Consider the following 6,000-nt stretch of genomic DNA (forward strand, 5'->3'; position numbering starts at 1 on the left):
AGCAAGACTTTCCATTTTATGATTAACGGGAGTGTTTCCTCCTAGAGATGTAGGTAAAGAGAGGTTTAATGTATGAAAAAAACCAACTTTGCTGGAGTTTGTTGGCAGAACAGCACTTCCTTCTACTGAAGCAACACACGGACGAGCAGTCACTGCTTTAAGCGCACACACCATATATATGTAGAGAGAGAGACAGACACTGCAGGGAAAAGCCATTTCTTTCTTGCAGGATAACACTGGCAGCAGAACCCACTCATTCAGCAGCACCGAATCTCCCTGTTCTGCACTTTTGACTTGGAGTGTATGGAGGATGGAGGTGAATTTACAGTTGTTGTTAGTAATTATTTTAAAAATGTATTTACATAAATTTGGGAAGAGTTCATTTGGCCAGTCTCAAAAAATTAACTGCAATGCAAAGAAATGCTTCTACAAATTTGTTGTTTTTAAGGAAATACATCACTTTTTTATGTCTGGCTGTATTTGTAAGCTGGGGCTATTTATAGTATTGGGACTTTGAGAGGAATACCAAACTTAATCCCAATGGGTTATCAGCTAAAACCAGTTCTGCTCCTGCTCCCTTACCCATATGGATGAGTTGGGTATTCAGGATTTAACTTAAAATGAGAGTTGGGACAGTTTGAGGGCATTGCAGATAATTTTGATCATGATCATTTTGAGAAACAGAGTCCTAAAAGATTTTTAGAAACAGATTCTCTCTCTCCTTCATCCTTAACTTTGAAGATGTTGACAACTGATTGTGAACTGACTAGGCAAAATTTTGAGGTAGGAAGCACAAAAGGGTTTATACATTAATAGAAATAAAATCTGAAGACTCTGAATATCTCTTCTCAATAGTTCAAATTATTTCCAAGGCTGCAAGTAACCCAAGGTAAGGATCTTTTTGCTGTATAACTTTCCACCGTTGATGGTCTTTACTTATTTAAGAAAACACCCAAATGTTCCTCTGGCCAGGGAATCATTTTCCCTGGAAACATGGCAAAGTGCTGCAGGTCTGCAGGAGTCCTTGCCCAGACCCCTGGGATTGCCCAGTCTCACCTTCACCATCCAAAACATCAAATGCCTTTTGGGCTGTTCTCTGAAAATGGGAGATGATGCATTTTCTCACAATGAATTCTGATTTTTGCTGCCCTGGCAGTATCTGTTCTGGATGTTACCAATCCATTCCCCACCAGTATCTTTCCAAAACTCTGACAAAAAGCAAAACGGAAGCCTGAAACATGAAAATCTGCTGTTGCTGTGTGCTCTATCTCTTCCTGTTATCAGAGGAATCCACTCAAAATGACATTGTGATGGAGTCCTTGCTGGCTGGATTCACAGCACGTGGCCTTCAAGGTGGCTGGACATGCTTCTTGTAGCCTGAAAAAAGGAATCCATCAGAATGTGAAACAGGTGGTTTCTAACTGTGGTGCCAAAAGGAGTGAACTCATATATATTCAGATGCAAGGGAGCATTAAATAGCTGCAAATACACTTACATGTGTTTGAAAAGGGACCTTGGCTTAACTTTAACCACGAAGACTCAAACTGCAGGTGTTCAAAGCAATGCTGTCTGATCACAATCACCATAAGCTATTGATTAACATTGAATTTTTCAATAATGAAGTCCAAAAAGAAGTTTGCAGCGGAGGATCCTAAATGTCGATTGCAACCCAAACTTCTTAATGTTATATGGTGACTGTGGCCTTGTGATGGCAGGTTCATGAGTTTTCATGAGCTGTTCTGGGGATAATGCAAAAAAAAAAAAAAAAAAAAAAAAAATTCAGCTGTTTCTGATATAGTAAAAAGGCATTTATTTTAAACCAATGCAGAGAGCATCTCCTCTGGGATGTCACGGGTGGGGGCGTGCATCTTCCTCCAGCCAGGGTGGAGCAAAACCTCTCATAGGTTTGGTCTATTTTTGGGTTTCCACTGTGCTAATCCTGGCCCGTGATGTTATTTAAGGGCTTCCCTTGGTGTGGCTTTTCCCCGCGCTCGTTTTTGTGCTGCCAGATGGTCCTTGCTCTCATGTTGCCCCAGTGTGTCCTACAGGCCCTTGTGCCGGAGATGTTTTGTTATCATTGTTGTCTGGGTTTTTTTCCCTTTTTTTTTGATTCTTGCACTTGCAATGTGACATAACAGTTGCCATGGCTTTAAAGATACATCTTTTTCCTCATTAAAAAAAAAATGTAATTCAACACAGAGGAATATTATTTTTTTTTGAGAGTGAACTGGCTACTAATGGAGTTGAAAACAGTTCTCAGTATTAAAAAAAAAAATCCTAGCAACTACAAGAGAGCTGTATTTATAGCCATTCCTTTCCTAAAATTGGCTGGAAAAGTGAACCTGAGGCTGAACCAGTGCGTTTCCACCCACCCTAGCAGCGTGGCCCAGTCCCTCCTGCCTGTGCCTCTGGCCGTGCCAACCCGACCCTGTGGGCAGCTGGGGCCACGTGCTGGAAGGACAGAGAAGTTGCCCCACAAGAACAGCCAAAATCCCAGGTTTTCTACCTTTAAGAGAGACAAACATCCCTGAATTTTGCCACTTATTCCTTGAAAACATATAAAGGAGAATTAGATGCAGATGCTGCTGCCATGTTACCGGCACTTTACAAAGCGCAATTGCAGATTTCTCTCTCCCTGGGATGAGTTTATTGTTAAAAAACAGGATTTGTATGGGATTTGCATGGTAGCATCACAACCTGTGTCCTAATGAGCTCAGCCTTTGGAAGCCATGTAGGGAAGCCAGAGGTGGTGGTGTGAGTGCAGACCCCTGTATGATTGCATCACGTACATGTGGATTAGTCAGAGAAATTAAAGATGAACACAAAATTTAACAACTGTGTGAAACCTTCACCCTCCGCCCCGCCCCCAGCCAATGATAAAATTCTCATCGGCTCAGCGGGGGCCCGGACCTCTCCCTGTTCTCATGCAGGTTCTGTGCAAACACCAAGCAGATCATTACAGAGCTCCCAACTGGGACCATCATGTCATTTCCTCTGCTTTTCACTCAGATTCCTTTTTCATATCTTCCCGTTCCCTCCTCAAATTTGCTGAAGAAATGCGTTGTGAATTCACACTTTACCTACTGGAGCTCTCTGGTTTATCCAGAATTTCTGGAGAAACCACAGAATAGTTTGGGTTGAATGGACCTTCCAAGCTCAACCAGTGCCACCCCTGCCATGAGCAGGGACATCTTCACCCAGCTCAGGTTGCTCAGAGCCCCGTCCAGCCTGGCCTGGGATGTCTGCAGGGATGGGGCATCCACCACCTCTTTGGGCAACCTGGGCCAGGGTCTCACCACCTGTGCACCGAATACAGAATTTCTGCCTACAGTGGGACTGTAGCAAAGCCTCCTTTTTGGCTCTGTGGATGCAATATGCAGTGGACACACTTTGGCATGATTCCTCACACTGGCCCATCTCCAGGCTGAGAATCGCATCTCCCATCCTTGGGGGACAGGACGTATAAATCACTGCGGCTCAGCGATGCGGGGAATGTGCCACCAACGATCCCCAGCCGTCCTCCTCTTCAAAGCAGGCGGTGGCTGCTCTTTCCGCACGTTTACAGCAAATACAGAGCATGGGCAGATTGTCCATACCTCTGAACTTGGCTTCTCAAGCCTGTTTTCTACGCACAGTCTGAGAATGGATGTGAAGATGGAAGGAGGAAGAAGAAATGTGGGGAAGGCAGTGTGGTGCTGGCATGCTTTGAAAGCCGACTCCTTTGCTCCAGATGTTCTAAATCACATGTGGAGAAGTGTTTGTGGTCTGATGCTGCTTGAAGCTGATTGTTGATAGTCTCCTGAGACAGCTCGTGACAAATCATATAATAAAAATGCTAAAAATAGCAGAGTTATTCCCTGGAAAAGCAAAGTTCCCACAATCCAATGAGCTGGGAAAATTGTTGAACTTTCTTTGGACACATTGTGCTCTTTTGTGTATGTGTGTGTGTGTGTGTGTGTTCTTCAACCTTCTGTGGGTCTCTAGGGTTTTTTTCTTACGACCCTTCCTCCTCCTACTAGTTCCGAGCAACCCCATTTTCAGTGTCTCCAGCAGCAGCTGAACTCGCCACTGGCGACGGACGTGAAAAACAGGCTCCCACACTGCTTGAACCACATCCTTTGTCCCCAGTGTCCTTGTTTTCTGCATATAAAACTGTGGGGAAAGCTAGCTCAAAGACATGTAGTGATAACACGAGGAGATCTTTACCACAATAGGCCATCCTTGAGAGCAGCAGTCCTCTACTGACCATGTCTAACCTATGCCACCGTTTATTTCTTCCCAACGTTGTCTTCTTGTGGCACTGCAAGGCCATGGTACTCACCATCCTTCCTCCATGCATGAGCAAATGAGGGGCAACCACCAAGGAAGGGTTTGGTACAGTGAGATGGTGTGTGCTCTGCTGGCTGGTAACTGCCCTTATCATTTGACAGAGGCTAAATATGTACCAGTGACCTGAGTTTCTTTGCTACTGGAAAAAATGTCACCATTACAAAAACTTGCCCCTTCTGTGTGATTTTTTTTTTTTTGTATTTCTCTGATACTGAAATTAGCTACAGATTCTGTCCTGTTCTGGCATGCTCTGCAGGCATGTATACTTATTTAGAATTTTCTTGACAATAAATTTAGGGGAAGACTGTGGAAACATGAGCTCGACTTAAGCGATGCATTGCGATGGTCTTTTTGTGGGTGATTATTTCAACCATAACTGAATCTTAGCAGTTTCTTTTATCTGACCATTCATTCTGGAGACTAGCAATATTTAAACTTTCAGCAGAGTTAATGATTGAGGTATTTGATGTATGCACTCAGTTAAAGTCTTAGTCCTGCACGCCGAAGTCTCCTCTGACACTTTTTGCTCAATGGCAAATTCCACACGCCCACCAACACAGGTACCAAACCCTCTGTTGCTCCCCTGCTGTTGGGTGGGTCACCAGCTGATGCCCCTTTCTGTGTCCTCCCTGACCATGGAGTTTTGCTAGTGAAGCATCTGAGCTGCAGCTGTTCCTTGCCCATGTAAAAATCTGAGGCATGAGGCAAATCCATCTCCTCACTTCCCACATCCTTACAACTTTTCTTCTTCTTTTTCCTCCCCATCCTGATCCTTCCCAAGCCTGTTTCCCCAGCCATGGATGGCCCCAAGACACCCTTCTTATCCCTTACTCTGTCTAATTTGGGCTTGCTGCTGCTATGGAGTTTTATTTTGCAGCTGCAAGGAGGAGAAAAACATAAATTTTCCTTCTGGGAGTGGCAAAATCTCTGTAGCCCATGTGCTGAAAAGCCTTGGGCTGGCTCTGCTGCCACATCTTGTTCTACTTAAACTGCTGCTTTTAATAGACCCGAAATGTTTGCTTTACCAAGGATGTTTCCTTCTCTTCCAGCAGAACCATGTGCACTAGTTTGTTCATCTAAGACGTGACCTGGCTGTGGGACCTCATGTGGCACCAGCAACATGAAGACCAGAGACCACCCACTGGAAATCTTCTGTTTGGCTTCAGTTTTTGGTGGAAGCTAGAGTGGAGATTGTTTAAAGAGGATTCAAAAAGTCTCGTGAAAGCACGTTTCAGATGCCAGCTCCTCGCTTTAATTAACCCTTGACAACGAGACTTACCAGTAGGAACCTGTAGTAGATTTTGGGTGTTGCATTCAGAGTAATTGGTAGTTTTCTATGTTGAAGCTTGACAGCGTGTGTTATCAAAGCAGTCTCCTTTATCTCTCTATTTCATTGCCATTTCAGGTTCTCCACAGCCAGTGGCATTTCTTTCTCATCAGCCGTCTCTGGCAGAGACTTCAAATGTTGGTAAGAATCGATATCTGAAAGATGTAGTTGAACATAAGGTGTTCCACGAGAGCTGGTCATGGTTCTGATGACAGACGGGCACCTCTGGGACAGGGATTTCTCATGCGAGCAAATGTTGTTGAGTATAATGTGGTTCCTGCCAGCACACAGCATTGGCTGCAGTAGAGTGTTCCTGCTCTCCTGGCATCTCTGGTGGCGGCTTC

This window comes from Patagioenas fasciata, chromosome 7, assembly GCF_037038585.1.
Source record: "Patagioenas fasciata isolate bPatFas1 chromosome 7, bPatFas1.hap1, whole genome shotgun sequence".
In the NCBI taxonomy this organism is placed as follows: domain Eukaryota; kingdom Metazoa; phylum Chordata; class Aves; order Columbiformes; family Columbidae; genus Patagioenas; species Patagioenas fasciata.